Raw genomic sequence first — 24,752 nt, forward strand, 5'->3', positions numbered from 1 at the left:
GGTGTTCCTATATTAGGTGTGTAGATATTTATAATGGTTATATTTTCCTATTGGATTGCTCTCTTTATCATTATGTAGTGACCTTCTTTATTTCTTACTATAGCCTTAGTTTTAAAGTCCATTTTTTCTGATCTAAGTATTGCTACCACAGCTTTTTTTTTTCCCATTTCCATTTGCATGAAATATTTTTTTCTATCCTTTTACCTTCAGTCTATGTACATCTTTTGTTTTGAGGTGTGTCTCTTGTAGACAGCATATGTATGGGTCCTGTTTTCTTATCTACACAGCTACCCTATGTCTTTTGATTGGGTCACTTAATCCATTTACATCTAAGGTTATTATTGATATGTAGTTGTTTATTGCCATTTTATTCTTTAAAACTGTATTCTACTTTTGCTATATTCTTCCCCACCCCCCCACCCCCCGATCTGTTTACAACAGGCCCCTTAACATTTCTTGCAGCACTGATTTGGTTGTAATGAATTCCTGGAGGGTTTTTTTTGGTCTGGGAAGCTTTTTATTTCTCCTTCAATTTTAAATGATAGCCTTGCTGGATAAAGTAGTCTTGGTTGTAGGTTCCTGTTCTGCATTACTTTGAATATTTCTTGCCATTCCCTTCTGGCCTCAAATATTTCTGTTGAGAAGTCGGATGTCATCCTTATTGGGGCTCCTTTGTAAATTATAGCCTTTTTTTCTCTAGCAGGTTTTAATATTTTCTCTTTATCTCCTAGCTTTGGTATTTTAATTAGAATGTGTCTTGGTGTAGATTTCTTTGGGTTTCTCTTTAATGGAGTTCTCTGTGCTTCTTGAACTTGTGTGACTTTTTCCTACATCAATTTAGGGAAGTTTTCAGCTATGATTTGATTGAACAAAGTCTCTATTCCTTGTTCTTTCTCTTCTTCTTCAGGAACCCCTATGAAGTATAATAGATGTTATTTCTCTTCATGTTGTCACAGAGCTTAGAGTTTCCTCAGACTTTTTGAGTTTCTTTTCTTTTTGCTGCTCTACTTCCGTGCCTTTGTTTATCTTGTCCTCTCACTCGCTGACTCAATTCTCAGCTTCATCCATCCTGCTTTTAATTCCTTTCATTGTGATCTTCATTTCTGTTATTGTATTTGTCATTTCTGACTGATTCTTTTTTATTATTTCAATGTCCTTTTTTATACTTGCTATCTCTTTATTTAGTTGTTCATTATGACCATCTATTGTTGTTCTAAGATCTTTGAGCATCCTAACAATCGTTATTTTAAACTCTGCATCTGGTAATTTGGTTATATCTGATTAATTTAGGTCCTTTTCTGCAGATTTCTCTTTATTCATTTGGGTGGCATTTCTCTGCCTTCCCATTATACCTGTTTATAAGAAGGATGTGGCCAGTGGAGTCCAATGCGTGTAGCCTGTGTTCCCTAGGTGTGGTCTGTCTGCAGGCCCACCACCCCCTCTGCCACTGCCTCAGGCATTTGGGTATTGGCATTGCCAGTGCCAGCCTGCTGAGGCTGTATAGCTGCAATTTCCACCTCTCCTCCATAGGAGGGGCTGTGTTCATGTGCCTGGGTCTACAAGACTTGGCAGGCCTCAGTCTCCCCGCCCCCACAGGTGGGACTGAGTGCAGTGCTGGAGCCGCAAGCCTCGGCACCGTGGGCATGGTTGAGCACCTTGGCTCAGCCGTGGGTCTCTGCCAGTTCCCGGGCTTTCGCCTTTTCCCCTTATATGTGGAATCTAAAGAACAAAATAAACAAAACAGAGACAGACTCATAAAAACAGAAAACAAATTGAGCATTGCCAGATAGGAGCGGGTATGAGGGACTGGGTGAAAAAAGTGAAGGGATTGAGAAGTTCAGATTGGCAGTTACAAAATAGTCATGGGATGTAAACTACAACACAGGAAATATAGTCAGTATTATTGTAATAACTATGTATGGTGCCAGGCAGGTAATAGAAATATCGGGGCGGGGGACACTTTGTAAATTATATGTCTATCCACTATGCTGTACACTTAAAACTATATTGCTCACAAAACTTAGGTGATATTTTATTGCTTCATATTCATTTTGAAATATCCCCTAATTTTTGTGAGCAGTATAGTAATATAAAAGTCATCTGTAATTAAAAAACAAAATGAACTGTGACTATAAGGAGCTGGAAACCTCCAGAAAAAGATGCAAAGACGTTGAAGAAAAGCTAGAAAGATCCACTCTTCTCAAAGCCATATTCTGCCCCTTGAAAAAAAGAGTTCATGACAGTAGCGGGATTCAGCCAATTCGCAGTGGTTCTGCAGATCCGATACCTACTTTTTTGTTGAGTTTAGGGAACCAGTTGTTAAAATGGCACTTGTAATCAGGGTTCTCTTTAAGGTGGGTGCCTGGGCAGCCACCCAATGTGGAAATCACAAATTTACACTCCCTACTCTTTTGTAACATTCATCTGCACAACAGCGTATTCTAAGTGCCCATAGTAATAGGTGGAAAAAGTTGCAAGTGAGGAAAAAATTGCCAGTCAAGAAGCAATATGGAAATATCTTAAATAACAGTTTTATTTTCTTTTGTCAGGTATCATTTAATATTTTTTCATTAAAATTTTAAGACTCTTCCTGATAATCTAGTTTTGTGTGTCTCTTTTATTGTTCTTCTTTAAGTATTAAATGCATAAAATAAACTACCTTTCAGTATATCATTTTTTTATACTTAAAACAGTCATTAGAGCAGAGAACCAATTGTTAAATTATTTGAATCCCACCACTGGCTCATGATTGAGGCAGGACAAAATCCTCCCCTTTCAAGAACAAAGGTTGCTTACCTGAGACACAAAATAAGTAAAGTAGCGATAAGACTTGTGTCACATCAATTCAAGGAGAAGGCAAAATTAATGACCATTTTCTATAAGGAGGAATCTGAGGCTCAGAGTTGAGAAACCTGCCCTACATTGTACAGCTCCTCAGTGGCACAGCCAATATTCAAGCTACTACTCTGTCCTAGTGCCTTCCAGAGTGGGTCCACGTGCATCTGATAATCCAGACAGACCCTTTGCTCCCTGACCCTTGGACATTGGGTGCTTCCTCTGAGACAGAAGGCTCTCACCCTCTCCCCTCACCATCCTCCTGCTGGCTGCAGGCTTTCCTCTTCTCCTCCCCTTTCCCAAATCCGCTGTTTTTTGGTGGATCCAAATGTGGAGTTTGTGGCAAAATACTCCTCCAGAAGGCCCTACCACCACCATCGCCAAGATGGCTTCCCATCAATGGATCACTGTCCTTCTTATCTTCCCCTCATAAGCTGGGTTTTTCCCTAGACACCCCCACACAGAAGATAAAAGTGAGTTACCTCCTGGAGTCACTAAACTAACTTTCATGTGGCCCTAATGGTCAAAGTCCTGAAATGTCACAGGTTTTTAAGTCATTTCATTTTACATTTTCCAGTAACATATTTCTAAATTATCTATATTTTCAGTTTAAAACCCTTATTTTTTTTACTAAATATGTCTATTTTTTCTCAAATTGCATCTTGATAGTATTATACATTTTAGGATACCTGTTACCATCATTAAGTCTCATTATATTATAAACTCTTACAAGAATAAATAGTGTTAGCATGGATGGACCTTGATAACATTATACGGAGTGAAATAAGTAAATCAGAAAAAAACTAAGAACTATATGAATCCATACACAGAAGGGACATAAAAATGAGACTCAGAGACATGAACAAGAATGTGATGGCAACAGGGGTGGGGATTGGGGGGAGGGGGCGAAGAAGGAGAGAGGGGTTGGGAGAGGGGAGGGGCACAAAGAAAACCAGATAGAAGGTGACAGAAGACAATTTGACTTTGGGTGAGGGGTATACAGCACAATCAAATGTCAAAATAATCTAGAGATGCTTTCTCTCAACATATGTACCCTGATTTATCAATGTCACTGCATTAAATTTAATAAATAAATTTTTAAAAAAAGAATAAATAGTGTTAGCTTAATGAGTCAGCCCACTATTCCCTAAACAATATAGTTTTTTGTGAACAGTTTGTCACCACACATTTGAAATAACAAAACACTTCTCTCTGCCAATCATTCAATATACTATAGTAAAAAGAAAGGTAAAGGAAATTTCTTGTTAGTCTCAATAAATAATACTTGACTTCAAACATCACATTTTTAAGCTCAGAGGTTGCCAGTTTGATCCCCGGTCAGGTCACATACAAAAACAAATATTCCTATCTCTCTCCTACTCTCTTCCTTCCTCTCTCTAAAATCAATAAAATAAACATTTTCTTTTTTTTTAAATCACAGCCTGACCTGTGGTGGCACAATGGATAAAGTGTTGACCTGGAACACTGAGGTTGCCAATTCAAATTCCTCAGCTTGCCTGGTCAGGGCACATGTGAGAAGCAACTGCCATTCCTATCCCCCTTTCTCTCTCTCTCTCTCTCTCTCTCTCTCTCTCTCTTCTTTCTGAAATCAATGAGTAACATCTTTTTCTAAAAAATCACATTTTTACAGGCCTGTTTTCCTCAGTATTCTATGATGACCTAAGTAGTAGTACGAAGTCATACTTATCTTTGTATCTCTAGTGTCTCTCCTTGCTCAGGAACCAGCATATAATAGACAGCCAATAATATTAGGGTTTACTTCATAATTAAGAGTCAGCAAGGTGTAATGGCTAAGATCCTACATTCCAGAACCAGATTGCCTGCATTTGAATCTCAGCTTCACACTTAGTTAGCTGTGTGACCTGGGCAAATCTTTTCATCTCTGGGCCTCAGTTTACTCATCTGTAAACAGGGGATAATAATATCACCTACTTGTTAAGACTTTGGGAGAATCAAATTAAATCTACAAATACAAACCCCCAGTTTTCCATGCTCTCCCATGTGGGTCACTTTGACTTTTCAAGTGTCCACTTAGATCTCCTGTGGTCCCTTCCCTTTGGCAACTGAGGTACAGGAAACCTTTGATCCGCCTTTCTAGCCCCATGTGGAGGATTCCTGGTGTGGCTTCCTACCTGACCAGTCTTTCCAGCCTCCAGAAGATAACTGAACACTGCCCAGGGAATAGACATTTGGAACTCCCATTTCTCTTTGTTCTAGCTCCCCTTGTACCTGCTGCTGGACCAGACTGTTTGCCTTGAATCACTTCTCAGTATCTAATTCTATATTTGTGTTTACCTGTTTACATCCATTCCCCCTCCCCCTACACGGTAAGCTCTATTCTGAAGGCAGAGACCTATTTTGCTGACATTGCATCAATTTCCTGTTGACCTTTCTAATCCAACCTAACACTCATTCATTCATTCTCTCCCTGGACAACCACTGAGCTCCTCCCTATCAAACACTCTGATTGACACTGAACATACAATTAATACCAAACCATCTCTGCCCAAGAGAATCACCCAGTCTAAGAGAGTGACAAGTAACTGCAACCCAGAATGTTATAACAGAGATGTGAGTGACAGTAGAACGGAATGAGACCAAGGAAAGAGAAGACAACTCTGTCTTAGGATCTTAGCTTGGAAAGCCTTCACAGAGAAGGTACCTGGGTTAGATCTCAATAATATGAGTCAACATTTCTTAGGCAGACAAACGGATCTGGAGCATCTCAGGAAGAGGGAAATGTATTGTCAAGAGCTAAAATAAGCAAAAACAGCAAAGAGTGTTCTCAGACCAGCAAGCAGAGTGAACTGGCAGGAAGGCAGTGCATGGTGCACCGCTAAGCCCAGAGCTGGAAGGGGGCAAGGATGTCTTATGACATCAGGCTCTGCTCAGAGCAGGGGTATGGCAGATGCCATTCCCTCTGGCTAACACACCCTTCCTAGATGTCACCAAACCATTCTTTAGTGAACATGTTCACTGTGCCAGCCACTGAGGGAAGTATTCTATAGGTATTACCTTGTTTAGTTCTCACATTAACCTTAAGAAATGGGTGTAAATTCTCCCCGTTTGCAGATGAAGAAACTCGGGCACCAAATGACTAAGTCATCCACCCAGGGCCACTCAAGTAATAAGTAGTGGAGGTATGATTCCTATACGGGTTACAAAATTCATGCTTTCTGACACCCATTATGCCTGCATAGGGGCCCTGGGGCCTTTAGTATGCCCTCGTCATAATGAAATGCCATTGCCTCTTTAGTGTTTGTCACCCTGGAGAATGAGAGTCTCATGAAGGCAGAGACTCTGCTCTGCTCACCACTGTATCCCTAGCGCCTGGCAGAGTGCCTGGCAGAATACAGGCATCAACAGTAATGTTAAGAGTGAATGAATGCTGGCCTGACCTGTGGTGGATAAAGCAGTGGATAAAGCATTGACCTGGACCGCTGAGGTCGCCAGTTCAAAACCCCAGGCTTGCCTGGTCACGGTACAAATGGAAGTTGATGCTTCCTGCTCCTCCCCCTTTTCTCTCTCTCTTTCTCTCCCCACTCTCTAAAATGAATAAATTTAAATTTTGTTTAAAAGAGTGAATGAATGCATGAATGAACAGGGCTTTGAACTCTGCCAATGTGTACTCTTGCCTTTCTTCTCTGTCTCTTTATAAAAGAATGATATTTATACTTATCCTGAAACCAAGATCTGAGTGCAAAATCCAAGTCCACTTCTCTCCTGTCCAGCTTCGGTCAGAGGAGAAAAAAGCTCCTGCAGCACCAGCCTTGGAAGCTGCATGGACAGACCCTGTCCCAGGGCGGGGCACTCCCCACTACCCACACTTTCCATCCTCATCCCCATCTGTGCACAGAAGAGTTAACACCCTCTAAAAGGCCTGCTTACAAGGTTGGCTCTTGGTTGGCATCAGGAAAGTTCGATTTGGGGAAGGTTTCCACCATTCCCAGGACTGATAAGAGTGGCTCCCTGTCCCTAAACTATTGGCACAAACAATGTAGTTTATCATACACTCCGCTTTCCTTCTGAAAATCTGATCATTTCGTACATACTATGCAAAGGAATCCAAGGTAGTAAGTCCCAAGAACAAACCCCCTGGGCACTGGGTCTCTAATGAACTTCCCTGGTGGGCAATGTTTCACATGTGTTGTCACAATTCAGTTGCTGTTGGAATTAAGCATGTCCTATGGGACTCCACTGGGAGAAGATGCCGGAAGCTTGCGCCTGGTTTCCTCTGACTTCCAACAGTGCACTTTTCCCCTTTGCTGACTTCATTGTAATCATCACAGTGGTGAGTACAACTACATGCTAAGTCCTGTGGGTCCTTCTAAAGAATCATCGAAACTGGAGGTGGTGTCAGAGCTCCTGAGAGATTGTCTCTCCACAAAAGCAGGATGGTGAAACACTTCCTGTCTGTCCAGTCCTGTCCGCTAACCAGAGGAATCATACCCAGGGCCTACAGAGGCCAGGCGAGAATAGAAAAGTGTGTAACTGACTAAGAGGGACTGGGGAAAACAGATGAGTCTGAAGTAGGCCGCTGCTCCTCAGCTGTTGACCACACCAACATGTCCCAGGCAGAGCTGGGCAGTTACTTTACAACTGCAGATATTAAATAAATCCTTTCACTTTGCTAATAAAACGTGCCCCCAAAGGACAACAGAGAACACCCAGGGGCAGGCTTTGCCCTTTTTCCAAAACCCGAGAGATACAATGAGGATTCCATTTAATAAAATAAAACTTGGGGCTGTTTGTCCCGATTTTGTAAAACCACGGGAAAAGTGGAATATAGCTCAATTTCAGAGGGCCCAACAGCTGTGGACCACTGCTCTCCCTGGATTTCTTTTCTGTGGCAAACCTGACCTTGACCTTCATAACAGGGACTGTCAGCACCACTCTCGGAATCGGCTTAGACAAGTTATGCTAAGGAGACTAGACACACCGTAGCACAGATATTAAAGCTATTAAGGTAGGCAGGCAAATGCGGGCGAGGAGGAACACTCAACCTCAGCGCTCACTGCTTGCACAAAGGATTCCAGCTTCTGGATCACAAAGCCTGGCTTGCTTCCAATTGATGATGATTAGCAGTGACAGGCAAGAGGAGGGACAGTGGTCAGCCATGACTCCAGGACTGTGGCCTTTGGACTATTTTATGAAGGAAAATTCACACTTGACCCTGTGGCCTCAAGATGCACAGTCTACTACCTGGTAATGCTGAACTCCGGAAAAGTGATGGAAAGGTGAGGCCTGTATTGCTACCACACCTACCATCCAGGAGACGGCCCAGTCCCTCCTCTGTAGCCAACATCCATCCCAGACACGCCCTCACTCCTGTTTACTGTCTGTAGGGCCCTCACTGGCCTTGCTGTCTTTACAACCCTCTGCCCAACCTTCCCCATCTCAGAGGCTTTTCTTCTTCCAGCCACCACCCCCCCCCCACCGCATCTCTACATTTCAGTCCTTAGCACTTATCTATGCACCCCCAACCCCGAGTTGTTCCCTCTTCCCTGGCTCCACCAAGCTCCTGTATGCACAGGATACCCAGGCCAACCTCGAACCTTACCCCTTCCCTCACTCTTGCTCTGGTCATACAGTTCCAAATGCCTCCAAACCCCGTTTTCAAAGTGTGATGCCCTGACCAGCAGTGCCAGGATCACCTGGGTACTTGTCAGAGTCTCAGGGGCAGGTTCTCAGGCCCTGACTCCAGACCTATGGAATCAAGAACTAAGAACTCAGGGAGGGGGGCAGCGATGTGTGTTTAAACCTGCTCTCCAGGCGACTCAGATACAGGTTCCTGGTTGAGAACCACTCTGCATCACACACTTCCACCTGCCTAGCCCATGGCTGTCTCCAAGAATTCTCAGTGGAAGTCATTTTACTTTCCTAAATCCAGCTGATCTCCCTATTTCTCTTAATGCTGCCTACATTTACCAGTAATCAACAACAAAACAGTGCAATCCAAATGCAATATAGTGGGAAACTGGTATTTTAAAAATTCATCATTGATTTGTAACTGCAGATCATAATTCCGTGCGTGGCAATAGAAAGTAAAACGCTACCATGAAGCTTGAAAGAACAAAAATGGGCAAGAACATATACAAAAATGCCCAGTGGTCTCCCTCTTTTTCAGAGTACATAAAAATAAAGTGAAGAATGTCCTAATAAAATACATAAACAACTTATTAATATGACTGTTAAATTATATCATTGCATTTTTTTACCAAGTAGAATGGACAGATGTTAATCAACACAGTATCAAACAATATTTTTAAGTGTTTAAAATGTCCAACATTGGCACAAATGCATTTTCTTGGTATGTTATTAACATTTGAGAGGTGCTCAGCATGTAGAATAATATGTCCTTGCCTACTTACTCCCCTTCACCTCCAAGAAGCTATGTGTTTAATTCTTCACTCATATCCTTTGGAGCATAAAGTACTACATGCAGTAGGTCAAGCCCTAAGGCAAATAGAAAGATGGGGCAAAACTGAAATAAATTTCAAAAGACCAATAAACTCAATTTACATTTTCAGTATACTTCTAAACCTCTGAAACTAGGGAATCTATTCAAAACTGATTTCCATCCCCGAGCAGGCAGGAGCACAGTGGATAGAGTGTCAGCCTGGGATGCTGAAGACCTAGGCTTGAACCCAAGATCATGACTTAATCATAGGCTCATCCAGCTTGAGTGTGGGCTCACCAGCCAGAGCATGGATTCGCAGGCTTGAGTCTGGGATCATAGACATGACCCCATGGTTGCTGGCTTGAGCCCAAAGGTCGCCAACTTGAAGCCCAAAGTCATCAGCTTGAGCAAGGGGTCACTGGCTCAACTGGAGCCCCCCTCCCATCAAGGCACATATAAGAAAGCAATCAATGAACAACTAAGGTGCTAGAACTATGAGTTGATGTTTCTCATTTCTCACCCTTCCTGTTTGTCCCTCTCCCTCTCTCTCTTACTAAAAAAAATCCCCCAAAACAAATATTGATTTCCTTTTTAGTCTTCCCTCAGAAAAGAAATTTTTAAAATCAAGAAAGAATGGTATATTAGGCTCTGGCCGGTTGGCTCAGTGGTAGAGCGTCGGCCTGGTGTGTGGAAGTCCCGGGTTCGATTCCTGGCCAGGGCACACAGGAGAGGCGTCCATCTGCTTCTCCACCCCTCGCCCTCTCCTTCTTCTCTGTCTCTCTCTTCCCCTCCAGCAGCCGAGGCTCCATTGGAGCAAAAGATGGCCCGGGCGCTGGGGATGGCTCCTTGGCCTCTGCCCCAGGCGCTAGAGTGGCTCTGGTCGCGGCAGAGCGACGCCCCAGAGGGGCAGAGCATCACCCCCTGGTGGGCGCGCTGGGTGGATCCCGGTTGGGCGCATGCGGGAGTCTGTCTGACTGCCTCCCCGTTTCCAGCTTCAGAAAAATACAAAAAAAAAAAAAAAAAAAAAAAAAAGAATGGCATATTAAATAAGCACATGAAAAGATGTTCAACATCAGTAACCATCAGAAAAGAATGAATCAAAAACACTTCACATCAACTAGGATGGCTAAAATACAAACAGACAAAAAGTGTTGATGATAATGTGAGGAAAATGGAAACCTCATACTTCCTGGTGGGACTGTAAACTGGTGCAGCCACTTTGGAAAACAGTCTGGCAGTTCCTGAAAATCTTAAATATCATATATTTAAGATTGTGAGCATATATATATACTGCTCACAAAAATTAGGGGATATTTCAAAATGAATATGAAGTGATAAAATATCCCCTAGTTTTGTGAGCAGTATAGTTATATGTTTTACACTTGTAGGTATCTACACAAAAGAAATAAAATCACGTCCTCATAGCTTGTACATAAATGTTCACACTAGCATCAATCATAATAGCCAAAAAATTAGAAACAAACCCTAGGTCCATCAAGAGATGAATAAACAGGCCCTGGCCAGTTGGCTCAGTGGTAGTACAGTAGTCCCAGGTTCGATTCCCGGCCAGGGCACACAGGAGAAGCGCCCATCTGCTTCTCCACCCCTCCCCTTCTCCTTCCTCTCTGTCTCTCTCTTCCCCTCCTGCAGCCAAGGCTCCATTGGAGCAAAGTTGGCCCGGGCGCTAAGGATGGCTCTGTGGCCTCTGCCTCAGGCGCTAGAATGGTTCTGGTTGCAATAGAGCAACGCCCCAGATGGGCAGAGCATCACCCCCTGGTGGGCGTGCTGGGTGGATCCCGGTAAGGCGCATGCAGGAGTCTGTCTGACTGCCTCCCCGTTTCCAACTTCAGAAAAATACAAACAAACAAACAAAAAAAGAGATGAATAAACAAAATGTGGTACACATACAATGGAATATTGTTTCCCAATAAAAAGAATAAAACATGGATACATGCAACAATGTAGATAAACCTTAAATACATTATATTATGTGAAAGAAGGCAGACATATAGGATCACATGATGTATAGTTCCACTTATAGGAAATGTCCAGAATAGGCAAATCTATAGATAGAATGTAGACTAGTGGTTGCTTAGGGTGGAAGACACAGGGGACTAGGAGTTGCCAAACAAAGAGTGGAAGAGGTTCATGGGGGAGTTCTGTTCTTTTTGGGGTAATAAAAATGTCCTAAAATTGATAGTGGTAATGGTAGTACAACTCTGTAAATATATTCATAACCAATAAATCATACACTTTAAATAGGTAAATTGTATGGCACATGAATTACATCTCAATACAATTTTTTAATGGCCTAAAACTAGAAGAGAATTATAAATTCGGTTAACTAAAAAGTGTCAGGTACCTCAAATGTGTGACTTTTCCTGTCTCCCTTGTATTGTAAATTTCTCCCAAATGATGACAGAGATAGCTTTTTATTATCACTTGACAATTTACAAGCACTTTTACAAACAAGGTCCTTTTGAGTCCTTATCATAATCTCAGAGGAAGATAATTATCTTCCCCTAATTTTACATTCCAGGATGTGGTAGCTCCAAATTTATGAGGTTTACTCCCACTCAGTTGGCTGGTCAGGGTTGATGTCAGTTCTTCCTGTGCCCGTTCTTCTACACTCTGTAGTATCTTGGGGTGCCACACAGATACTGTCAAACCAATATGCAGAAATGGCACAGCGACCGATCTCAATAAGGACAATGCCCAGACTTGATTTTTCTGGGACCTGGGCACTAATGCTACATTCAAGCCAAGTATAATCTATCTGATCACTCATCAGAGGTCATGTAGTACCAGGGAAAGGACTTTTTGCTCTTTTGGAATGTCAGTTTTGGCTCACCTTATTTGCCTCAGGGCCAACTGCAGGTAGTACCTGCTGTTCCAAAAGATATAAATTGCATACATAGACTCTAGTGAAGGAAAGTTAGCAGGCAGAACTTTGCTATTCTACATGGAACAACAATGGAAAGAACCATGGTATACAGTAGGAAGACCCAGGTTGGCTTTAGTTTTGTCAACTGTAAAGTGAGGGAAAAAAGAAAGAGAACTCTCAGCCCTGGCCAGTGGCTCAGTGGATAGAGTGTCAGCCTGGCATATGAATGTCCCAGGTTCAATTCCCAGTCAGGGCATACAGGTAGAAGCAACCATCTGCTTCTCCCTCCTTCCCTCCCTCTTACCCACTCCCCCCCCCACAGCCAGTGGTTTGACTGGTTCAAGCATGACCCCCAGCACTGAGCATAGCTCTGTTGTTCCAAGCACATCAGCCTCAGGCTCTAAAAATAGCTCAATACTTGAGAGCGTCAGCCCCATATGGGGTGGCCAGGTAGATCCTGGTTGGGGCACATGTGGGAGTCTGCCTATCTCCCCTCCTCTCACCTAAAAAAAAAGAAAGAAAAAAAGAAATACCACTCTCAATGTCATTTTAAAGATTTAATAAGAATATATTTTAAAATGCTTGATTCACAATAGGCACTCAACAAATGTTCGTGGTTGCTAAATCAAATAGTCCACTACCTTGATCTCTCCTATTAAGACCAGCAGGTTCTTTGGGACATTCAGAATTCTAAAGCTCAGATCTCAGCAATGATAATCAACATCAAAGGTGTTGACTGGATTTGCCAAACCTGAAACAATGACTACTTAATTTTAAGGAAGATTTCATCACTAATTTTATTTCATGTTTAATATAAAATTGTGTCTTGTACCTTCAGATTAACTTTCCAACATATTATTTTGCGTGTGTGTGTATATATATACTGCTCACAAAAATTAGGGGAAATTTCAAAATGAATATGAAGCAATTAAAAAAAGAAGCATTTGATTTTTTTATTATTAAACAAGAATATCAGAAAAAAGCAAACAAGTCAAAGAAAGTTGTTCAATTATGCAAATGAGCCACAAAACCAACTTTTATTTCATTGGTGAAAATGCACTATATAAAAGGCTGAAAGTACTGGAGTATATGCACGTTCCCTGATCCCCTAATTTTTGTGAGCAGTGTATAAGTGTGTGTGTGTTAATTCTATTGACTACCAAACCTAATTACATATTGGAATCACCCAAGATGTGACTTTTCTTTTTTTTTTTTTTAAGCGATAAAGAGAGACAGACAGACAGACAGACAGGAAAGGAAAGAGATGAGAGGCATCAATTCTTCATTGCAGCCACTTAGTTGTTCATTGACTGCTTTCTCATATGTGCCTTGACTGGGGAGCTCCAGCTGACCCAATGACCCCTTTACTCAGGCCAGAGACCTTGGGCTTAAGCCAGCAACCTTGGGGTTCAAGCCAGCAACCTTTAGGCTCAAGCCAGAAACCATGGGGCCATGTTTATGATTGCATACTCAAGCCAGTGACCCTATGCTCAAGCAGGCAACCTCCAGGTTTTGAACCTGGGTCCTCTGCATCCCAGGCCAAGGCTCTATCCAATGGCCACCACCTGGTCAGGCCCAAGGTGTGATTAAACCTACAGATTCCAATGCAGTTACTCTCACTCAGTCTGCCTGAAGTAGCTGGAAGAGTTTCCATTTTTAGTAAACTCCCCAAGTGATGCTCCAGGCAGCACAGAATCACTGATAAAACCATTGATTGAACCGCCTAAGGCATTTTTTTCTGATGTGTGGACTACAAAATAGCATGTTTGCCAAATAAAACACTGAATTATATTGCTATTTCAGAAGAAAACATAGTGGATTAGGGGAAACCCTTTCTCTTTTGCCTTACTAAAATGAAAAGGAAATAACAACCTGAAATTCTGTGAATACAAGAAACTCTTGAAGTAGGAGAATTTTCTGCCATATCTTGCCCATTTGAATGACCTTCACTCATCGCTTCAAAGGGCCTTTTCAATCAAAGGAAGCTGTAAGTTCCTTCCTACAAGTTGATAGGCTCGTAAGAAAAGTCGAGGGCATTAGAGAGAAAAACCAATCTGGGAAGAATTTGAAGAATCTGCCATTATTTGGCTATTTATTAAATCTTCCCAATATCCCTGAAGCTTATGTATTCTGAACCACATTCTTGATCTATAATAATGACTCTCTTAAATCATAAATGAAATCATTTTTATTAGTTTACCAATTCACATTTACATTCTCACGAAAAAAGCATATCCTCAAACCACAAACTGTACAATTTTCAGCATGTGTAAGCAGGTGACTTTCATTATTGCAAGGTTTTTCTCCTTTATACAAACATTTTTACAGCTAGAAATAACGTCATTGGGCCATTAGACTCATTTAACATTAAAGTACAAAATAGTCTGGTATTTTAGAAAATTATTTCAAATCTTTCTGGAGTCTTTTTTCTTTTTGGCAGAGACAGAGACAGACAGGAAGGGAGAGAGATGAGAAACATCAACTCCTCGTTGCGGCTCCTTTGTTGTTCATTGATTGATTTTTCATATGTGCCTTGACCGGAGGGCTACAGCAGACCGAGTGACCCCTTGCTCGAGCCAGCGACCTTGGGCTCAAGCTGGTGAGCTTTGCTCAAACCAGATGAGCCTGTGCTCAAGCTGACAATCTCGGTGTCGTCTCGAACCTGGGTCCTCCACATCCCAGTCCGATCCTCTCTCCACTGCGCCACCACCCAGGTGATGCTACCACCTAGTCAGGCTCTTTCTGAAGTCTTGCTGTGCCTTCCTCTGTATACCAACCAACAACTTTTTTTCTTAAGGTTTATTGTGACTACTTTCAAAAATGAATCTGAGTCCATATTTTAAAAAAATATTAAACCCAATATAGACAGGCCATCTAAAATAAAGCCAATTAAAAGCACAGAGGTAGCCCTGGCCGGTTGGCTCAGCGGTAGAGCATCGGCCTGGCACGCGGGGGACCCGGGTTCAATTCCCGGCCAGGGCACATAGGAGAAGCGCCCATTTGCTTCTCTACCCCCCTCCCCTCCTTCCTCTCTGTCTCTCTCTTCCCCTCCCGCAGCCAAGGCTCCATTGGAGCAAAGATGGCCCGGGCGCTGGGGATGGCTCCTTGGCCTCTGCCCCAGGCGCTAGAGTGGCTCTGGTCGCCCCAGAGGGGCAGAGCATCGCCCCCGGTTGGCGTGCCGGGTGGATCCCGGTCGGGCGCATGCGGGAGTCTGACTGTCTCTCCTCGTTTCCAGCTTCAGAAAAAGAAAAAAGAAAACAAAAACAAATAAAAGCACAGAGGTAGCTTTCAACAGGCATCCACACTTAGCCAAATAGTGCAGTTTGAGCCCTTGGTGGCTCCAGTCTTTTGCGGCCAAACCAAAAAGGAAACCCTCCCGGGTCAGGGTTGTAGCTATTAAAAGAAAGCGCCTGCACTCTAAGAATCTGGAACTAGCGTGCCTTGTCCACAAGACCAATGACCAAGGAATCTGCAAATGTTTGTTTATGTTCTGTGAACATGAATTTTACTTTTACCTTAAATTCCTAATCAACCTCTTCTGTACCCTACAAAAAAATACTAACACCCTCCAAAGGTCAGGGGCTGGGGAAAGGGGAAATGAGGTGTTGTTTGATGGGGACAATGTGGGGGGATGAAAAAGTTCTGGAAATGGATAGTGATAAGGGTTGTACAACACTGTGAATGTACTTTGTACTACTGAAATGTACACTTCAAAATGGTTAGAATGGTAAATTTTATGTTGTATATATTTTAACATAAAAATAATAGCAAAAGAATAAAAGCATTGAAAAAAATCACAAGCTAGTACGCTAAACATGTTGCAATATTTAGTACGCTAAATATTGCAAGGGACCTGCCATCCCAGAGTGGAACGGCTGTGATCCACCAGCTGTAATGTGTTTGTCCTGGTCTGGCAAAAAGGTTCAAATGTAGGACTGGATGAAAATGTAAAATCACTTTCTTACACCAACAGAAAGCCTAGACTGGTGCTTCTGAAACGTTAATACACAAACGATCCCTTAAGGATCTTGATTCAGCAGGTCAGGGTGGGATCTAATATATGTGCTGCCAAAGTAAACACGATCAGGGGGAGATGTAAGATCCTGTATTTATAACAAGTCCCCAGGTGATGCCGCTACTGGACCAGGGACCTCACTTGAAGCAGCACGTCCCCAGAGCACTTGAAAGTAAACAGAATGTGACCCTATCAGTCTGACCATCTAGAACCCGGTCCTCTCACCGGGAAACAAAAAGCGTTGATCATATCTTGAAAGCGAATTGGTTCCTTAACCAATTACCAGCCAATCACCGTTTGTTAAAAAAAAAAAAAAAAAAAGCATTGAGAAACTTGGGATAGAAGGACTCACAGAAGGGGGCTCACAAAAGTACCCACCCACCTACCCATTTTGGGGTCTAGGAAGCAGCTTCAGATAATGACAGTTGATAGGAGAGAGGCAGCTAGCTATGCAGAAAGCCCTCTTGCAGACTTCAAAACAGTCTTGAAAATACCCTTTTCAAGCTCGAGGAATGCCTGGAATTCAATGGCCTTTATCCAACATAAGATTTCCAACTCTTGTTTTGACTGAGTTCCCTATAGAAGCTCTAGAATACTGAGAACGCCCAGCATGTTGACAAGCTCGGCCCTTCCCTTACAAATGGGTGAGAAAGTACAAACAAACAAACACAAAAAAACGGGTTTTGCAAAGTTCTGCCGCTGGGGGCACAGATCCCGGACCTGCGGGCTGCCGGAGCCCGCGAGCACCTCAGGGGCTGCAGTTGGCTTGCAGGTGTGCGGGAGTTCTCAAGCCCCGCAACTGAAACTCAGCCGGCAGTTCAGGCAGCCACACCTGATTTCTAACTAACTAACCCTCGCCCCGCGTAAACCCACGGCACTAGCTCCAGGCCCCTCCAGATAGTACTGCAAACGCTGGTTGGTAGTGCCAACAGAAACTCAGAGGCCCTTTAAATCTGGTTAAAGACAAACTCAACAGGAAGTGAGGCAGTCCCCATCCTTTGAGGGTGATGGCGCAAGGCCAGATAGGAAAAAGAAAGTGGCTCCCAGGTACCTGTAAAGTTGCCCCAGTTGCGTACTCGAACCCACTTCCTAACGATTCCCCAAGAGAAACTCTATGATGCACTGCCGTCCCCCGGGTGTATGGGGAAGCTAAAGTCAGCTAAGCATCCACCAGGAAGGAAAAATATCAATGCTCAATAAGTAGACCTCAAGGAGATGGGGGGCGGGGGGGACAGGGGAAGCATCAACTTGCATTTACTCGCGCTGCCCCTCACCTCCGTCCGCATGTCGGATCAAGAGCGCAAGCGCCTCGCCTCACCCGCCAAGTCCCTCCCTTGCCAAAGTTGGTACAGGAGGAAGGACTCCTGGCGACGCCCAAGACAGGGCTGCCGCGCCTGGGGCGGCTCTGTTCCCGCCGCGCGGCGGGCAGCGCGGGGAAGTTCCGCCGCCGCTCTGGGCTAGGGAGGGATAAGGCGGAGGGTGCAGTACTCGCCTGGAGGCGGGTGGCGGCCGGCCGAGGTCGCCGGAGCCGGGCGCAGCGGGTGGCTCTCGTCGGCACTTGGGCGCGCTCCTACGCGGCGCCAGCTGCTGGGCAGCTGTCCCTTGCGCTCCGCGCGCGCGTCGCTGGTGGGTCCTCGGCCCGAGACGGAGAGCAGGAGGCTGCCCAGGAATGGGCGGGCGCAAGTGGATTCCGCCGCCGCTCCTGTGTATTATTGTGACTCAAGCTATTTCCTGTTTGGAGGTTTGGGAGAAATAAAATAAATATATCCAAGGTGGGGAGCAGAGGGAGTTGCGCGGAAGCGAGCCAAAGAGCGGCAGCTCGAAGGGAACCAGGTTGGCCAGCGGCTGTCACCTGCTTCCTCGAGACCCGGAGAAAGGGGAGGCAGCTTATTGTAGCGTTACTTTGGGGTGTCGGTAAACACGGAGGGGGTACTTCATACTCACACACGCCACCCAGCGGCAGGGCAGGAGCTGCGACTGCAGGGACCGCGTAGTCACTCCAGCCAGCGCGCCCACTGCCCTGCCTCTTTCCTGCTCTGCAAAAACTGCGCTGTGCTTTCTTCCCGCCCAGGGCGAGCGGAATGTTCTGTGGTTCTTCCTTAACTCGTGCCCCAAGTCGGATTTCTCATCCTACTCAGGGTTGTGCAATTGTAAAGGGATAGCCCCCGCACTAGAAAACACTACGGAGGGTCTGACCTGTGGTGACGTAGTGGATAAAGCCCGGGACCTGAAACAGCTGAGGTCGCTGGTTTGAAACCCTGGGCTTGCTGAGTTGAGGCACACAGGAGAATCAACTATTACGAGTTAATGTTTCCCACTTCTCCCCATTCGTTTTCTCTCAAAAACACAACGGAGGGATGGTTGTGTGGTGTAGGGGTCTTTGTTTTGTCAGCGGGGGTGGGTGGGAAGCAGGCTAAAATTGGTGGAAAGTTAAACTTTTGTGATCTCCTTCTGTTCCCCTCCCCCACCAACCTCTCCCTTAGCCGGGATCACAGGGCCTGAGGCCCCAATCCGGAAATACCGGTTCCTCCCGCTGGGACAATAGGTGAGGGCGGGAGTGCTAACCCGAGAGCCAGCTTAGTCACAACCAGAACCCCTGCTCAGCTAAGGGAGAATCTTTCTAGTGTCCAAGCCTACACCTGGTAAGGAGGTTCACCTTAGTCTTGTTAAAAATCCTGGTAAGGTGATGAGGAGTTGTTTAATGCGTGCCCATGATGAAAAAGTTCTGGAGATGGATGGTGGTGTTGGCTGCAGAACAACGTGAATGTACTTAACTGCCACTGAATGGTTAAAAAACGGTTAAAGTGGTCAATTTTAAGTTATGTATATTTTACCACAGTAAGAAAAATTCCTAGCAAGGTCATGCCCTCATTCATTCTAGTCAGCTTTGTTGATGACTGCCAAACCTTCCTTCCCTCCTCCCTACAGGAGCCTTTGCCAGAAGTAATGGAATGAATAAGAGTGCCTCTTAGAAAACTCAGGTTCCTTTACTTTAGACTTCTGAGGACACCTATCAACAAATTATTCTAAGAAGTGAGTACAGTACAGGGTTGTTTTTTTTTGACAGTACAGTATTTTTAAAATATGAACAGTAGTTTGTCAGAAACAAAGTACTAGTGAGTGAAGGTGTATATGGTATGCCACTGTTTACCTAAGATAGCAGGAACACATGCATGCGTTTGCTTATTTTATTTTTTTATTTCTTTATTTTTTTAATTTTCTTTTTAATGAAAGGATAAATTAAAAGCCAGGGAAAAAGTGAAAAACACAAAGGCAGAAGCTCAAGTTCTCTGACCATATCTGGTTTTGTAGATGTGATTTTGGAATGGTGTAAATTATACATAATTATGGAAAAAAAATCAATGATGTAGAAAGCAAAATTCAACAAATAAATGTAGTTATCAATTTGGTGGCTTACCCATCTGTAGGACCAGTATCCACAGCCACTATCACAGCCTCCTGGCCCATGCAGGTTCACATTAGATTCAGACAGACGGTAATGAAACAACGGAGCCAAGAATTGGTGGGCCATCATCTTTAATCCTAGCTTGCTCCCGGCGGGCAAGTAAAACACACACTGGGCTCCAAAACCCACTCATTCAGTGCTCACAAAGCTACTGACTTATCCAAGTTTCCTAGAATCAAAGATTTCTAGCTCACCAGACTTATTCACCTCTGTTCCCCATCTCCTTTTCTCTGCACAAACTCGCTTTCCCCTCAGCATTCTGCCATCTTGGCTGCTTCTCCTCTCCTCCACGTGGCCTTTATCTGCTCCCTTCTCTGCTTTCTCCTTTAATGCTAATCTGAGGAACCCAGAGAGAACAAGCTCCCGGTCTGCCCCACTTTATAGTGTAGAAACCAAAACCCTTAATCTAATATACAAACAAGGAAGTCTCTAATACAGGGGTCCCCAAACTATGGCCCGCGGACCACATGCGGCCCCCTGAGGCCATTTATTCGGCCCCCGTCGCACTTCTGGAAGGGCATCTCTTTCATTGGTGGTCAGTGAGAGGAGCATAGTTCCCATTGAAATATTGGTGAGATTGTTGATTTAAATTTACTTGTTCTTTATTTTAAATATTGTATTTGTTCCCGTTTTGTTTTTTTACTTTAAAATAAGATATGTGCAGTGTGCATAGGAATTTGTTCATAGTTTGTTTTTGGTTTTTTTTTTCCCATTTTTCTGAAGCTGGAAACAGGGAGAGACAGTCAGACAGACTCCCGCATGCACCCGACTGGGATCCACCCGGCACGCCCACCAGGGGCGAGGCTCTGCCCACCAGGGGGCAATGCTCTGCCCATCCTGGGCGTTGCCATGTTGCGACCAGAGCTACTCTAGTGCCTGAGGCAGAGGCCACAGAGCCATCCCCAGCGCCCGGGCCATCCCCGCTCCAATGGAGCCCTGGCTGCAGGAGGGGAAGAGAGAGACAGAGAGGAAAGCGCGGCGGAGGGGTGGAGAAGCAAATGGGCGCTTCTCCTGTGTGCCCTGGCCGGGAATCGAACCCGGGTCCTCCGCACGCTAGGCCGACGCTCTACCGCTGAGCCAACCGGCCAGGGCCTGTTCATAGTTTTTTTTATAGTCCGGCCCTCCAACGGTCTGAGGGACAGTGAATTGGCCCCCTGTGTAAAAAGTTTGGGGACCCCTGCTCTAATACAAAGTCACTTATCTGAGGCATGATGGGATTGTACCATCCCACATCAGAAAGGAAAAGGCTTAGTCCCAAAACCAAGCCCCAGGCTACAAAGATCCTGTAAAGAAACAGTGGAGTCAAAAAATGGTGGGCCATTCCTTTCTTAAAGTCTTGCACCAGCGGACAAGCAAACAGGCAGGAAAAACACTTCCCTTTCATTCAGGGCTCCCAAAGCCCTCACGCATTCTCCAGTTCCACAACCAGGAGAATCTTCTCAGTTCCTCCTAGAATCAAGGTCCCCACCAGTCTCAGGGGAGCTCGCAAAGTCACTCAGCTCTGGTTCCACATCCTCACACCTTCTGTCTTTCTGCAAAACTGTCTTCTTCAGCACTCTGCATTCTCTGCTCTCTCTGCAAAACTGGCTGGGCCCACAAAGACCCCTTCTCTAGCAAACATTAGCAAAACAATGGCCCCTCCCAAGCAGGAATGCAACCCACAATTTGCAATTAACTGCCCTGCTCTGAGGGCAAGCACACACTTGGCTGCCCAGCGCCATTTTTTAACAATAAAAGTGAACAGACTCAAAAATTACAAATCTTACAAACTCATTTGCCCAACAGTCTGTTTAACTCAAAATGCCCATCAAATAATGATCAATCTAGTAGGTAGCCACTGCAACAAATTCTACGTGGCTTAACTTCACGCAGGAACAACCTGAAATAGCCTTATTGTGGTAGGCAGTTAAACAGACATGAGCAGAGTAAGGACTATCCTCCAAGCACAGAAGGTCACCAGGGCAGAAAGCCTCAGGTACCTAGCAATGGGCAACTCTGGGGAAATAAGGACCTCACCCTCAGGGTAACTTTTCCTCCACTAGCACATTGCTGGTCATGCTGATTAGACCCCTTTAGCAGAAAGTGAAGGGGAGGAGTGGCAGAGAATACCCTAGGGATAACATCTAGGCCTCAGTTGCTTTTCAGCTCCAGGCCCAGAAAAGCAGCAAAATCAGAGAAATGATACCACCGCTGACCTCAGGACCAACATGATTGCTTCCATATGAAACTAAACTCATAGAAATAAGATGGTTAGCCTGACCAGGCGGTGGTGCAGTAGATAGAGCATTGGACTGGGACGCAAGGATCCAGGTTCAAAACCCCAAGGTCGCTGGCTTGAGTACAGGCTCATCCGGCTTGAGCACGGGGTCGCTGGCTTGAGAGGTGGGATCATAGACATGACCCCATGGTCACTGGCTTGAGCCCAGAGGTCACTGGCTTGAAGCCCAAGGTCTCTGGCTTGAGCCCAAGATCGCTATCTTGAGCAAGGGGTTACTCGGTCTGTTGTAGCTCCTTGGTCAAGGCACATATGAGAAAGCAATCAATAAACAACTAAAAGGTGTCACAACAAAGAATTGATGCTTTTCATTTGTTGGTCAAATAAGTTTGTAAATATGATATATATCTTTGTTCACTTATAGTTTGCACTGGGTATGGGGAACAGGCTGTAATCAGGCAGGGTCCTTATAGCCTAAGTCTTAGTTTTAAGACTAAGCCTTTCCCCCTCACCCTGGACTGTTGCATGATAGGGGGTGGTGCACTCTCATGAGGAATCCCATTATGCTTCAGATAAGTGACTTTGTATCAGAGACTTCTTGTTTATATATTAGATTAAAGGTTTTGATTTATACACTATAAAATGGGTTAGAGGAGCCCATGCTGGAGAAGAGCAGAGAAAGGCCACGTGGAGGAGAGGAGAAGCAGCCAAGATGGCGGAGTGCTGAAGGAGAAGCCAGTTTGTGCAGAGAGATGGGGAATCGAGGTGAATAAGGCTGGTAAGGTAGAAACTTTGATTCTAAGAAAACTCGAATAAGTCAGTGGCTTTGGGAGCCCTGAATGGAAAGGGAAGTGTTTATCCACTGTGTGTATTTCTTACCCGCCAGGTGCAAGCTAGGATTAAAGCTAATGGTCCACCAGTTCTTGGCTCTGTTGTTTTATTACCATCTGTCTGAATCAAATGCGAACCTGCGTTGGCCAGGTGGCTGTGATGGTGGCCGTGGCTACTGGCCCTACATTTGGCATAATCAGCAGGATTCGATACAGATTGGTATTAAGCCACCACCACCTTTGAAGAGTGGAGTAGAGGACTGGCTGCTGTTATGTTTCCCCATGGCTGTCCTTTTGGGGGCCGTAGGCTGGCTGACTTTTATAGCCATGCATGAGGAAACCAAGAGCTCTGTGGAAGAGGCTGCCTGGGACCTGCAAACTGAGCAGTGGAAGAAGGTGAAGCAAACGTGGAAGAAAAAAAATGCTGACCCTGGAGCTGGAGCAAGCACCGGAGAAGGCCGACTGGGTTCGTGAAATTCACTTAGAAATGGAGCAGCTGCTGGAAGAGAAATCACAAGTTCATGAGTTGCAGCTTGCCCTGGACATTGTGGAGAGCCAACAGTGGCAGGAGGCCAGGGCTGAGGCCAGGGCAGGGGCTGCAAGGCCCATGGAGCAGAAGGCAGTGACAGCCCAGGGCTCATGCCCAGCGGCAGGAACTGGTGTTTTCAGTTCCTCTTTGGAGGATGAGGAGAATTGGGCTGGAGTTGCAATCTGCAGTCTCCAGAAGGTGAGAGCCCAGCAGCAAGGAGTACCTACTACGCCGCTGGTAGGTCTGCGATTTTGGGACATAGGGGTGAATGCCATCATGCTCTCTAGAGCAGAGATGGAAATGCTGACTGCCATTGCCATGTGCTCCTCTTTGGGACAGTGTAAGATCTGCCAGGATGGCAGGGATGGGAGGGAGGCTGAGGCCCCATGTGCGTGGACTGATTACTGGACTATGACCAGAATGGGCACTGGCTCCTTTGTTGGATGGACTTATGAATTTTGGACAATGTGAAATACCCTGATGGGGGTGGGAGGCAGCTTTGCTGGAGGCCCTTCCCCTGCCCCAGGAAGCTTTTCAAATGGCTAAAAAAAAGGCCAAGGACATTTTGTGCTTTTGACAAAGTGCTCAAAGACTGCTGAAATGTACCTTATAATTATTGAAACTGTATAATTTGTGCTGTTATTGTAATTTGTGTAATGTGCTTAATTTCCTTGTACCAAAATACCTGTGCTTTAGATTGTAAGCAAGCAAAAGGGGTAGAATGTTGGTCAAATAAGTTTGTAAATATGATATATATGTTTGCTTGCTTATAGTTTGCACTGGGTGTGGGGGACAGGCTGTAAGCAGGCAGGGTCCTTATAGCCTCAGGTTTAGTTTTAAGACTAAGCTTTTCCCCACACCCTTGACTGTTGCATGATGTGGGGTGGTGCACTCTTCTGAGGAATCCCATTATGCCTCAGATAAGTAACTTTGTATCAGAAACTTCCTTGTTTGTATATTGGATTAAAGGTTTTGAATTCTACACTATAAAATGGGGCAGACCGGGAGCTTGCTCTCTCGGTTCCTGAGATTAGCACTTAGAGGGGAGAGCAGAGAAAGGCCACGTGGAGGAGAGGAGAAGCAGCCAAGATGGCAAAGTGCTAAAGGAAAAGGCAATTTGTGCAGAGAGAAGAAAATGAGGAACAGAGGTAAATAAGGGTGGTGAGGTAAAAAAAAATGTTGATTCTAGGAAACTCGGATAAGTCAGTGGGTTTGGGAGCCCTGAATGGAAAGGGAAGTGTTTTCCCACTGTGTGTATTTCTTGCTCACCAGGTGCAAGCTAGGATTAAAGGTAATGGCCACTAATTTTGGCTCCGTTATTTCATTACTGTCTGTCTGAATCCAATGAGAACCCGCACGGGCCAGGCGGCTGTGATGGTGGCCGTGGCTACAGGCCCTACATCATCTCTCTCCCTTCCCGTCTGTCTGTCCCTATCTGTTCCTCTGTCCCTCTCTCTGTTTCTCTCTCTGTCACACACAAAAAAATTGTTTTAAGGAATAAGATGGTTAAAATTAGTGAGGAATGATAGGGGAACTCAAGAGTTAGAAATTTGGCTT

General features: G+C 44.7%; 1 protein-coding gene and 1 long non-coding RNA gene across 7 annotated transcripts in view; one reads left to right on the plus strand and one right to left on the minus strand.

The window, feature by feature from the left end:
* Positions 1–17,823, minus strand: part of TJP2 (tight junction protein 2) — a 140,061-nt gene extending 122,238 nt beyond the window's left edge. Inside the window, exon 1 of one of the 3 annotated variants that reach the window (XM_066257132.1) lies at positions 17,648–17,823. The gene's annotated coding sequence lies outside the window, so the exon portion shown is untranslated. Of the gene's footprint in view, positions 1–17,429; positions 17,579–17,647 lie in introns of those variants that run through there. The other 2 variants (XM_066257131.1, XM_066257133.1) reach the window with 2 other exon arrangements.
* LOC136324369 (uncharacterized) lies at positions 17,781–23,620 on the plus strand. 4 transcript variants are annotated; one of them, XR_010729079.1, is made up of 4 exons: positions 17,781–17,896; positions 19,084–19,188; positions 22,488–22,614; positions 22,723–23,620. It is a non-coding gene; the product is annotated as an uncharacterized lncRNA (long non-coding RNA). The 4 variants fall into 4 exon arrangements; XR_010729080.1 differs by lacking the exon at positions 17,781–17,896 and adding an exon at positions 18,676–18,797 and having other exon boundaries at positions 22,450–22,601; XR_010729077.1 differs by lacking the exon at positions 17,781–17,896 and adding an exon at positions 18,676–18,797.
* The last annotated feature ends 1,132 nt before the right edge of the window (positions 23,621–24,752 follow it).

This window comes from Saccopteryx bilineata, chromosome 2 (assembly GCF_036850765.1).
Source record: "Saccopteryx bilineata isolate mSacBil1 chromosome 2, mSacBil1_pri_phased_curated, whole genome shotgun sequence".
Classification (NCBI taxonomy): Eukaryota; Metazoa; Chordata; class Mammalia; order Chiroptera; family Emballonuridae; genus Saccopteryx; species Saccopteryx bilineata.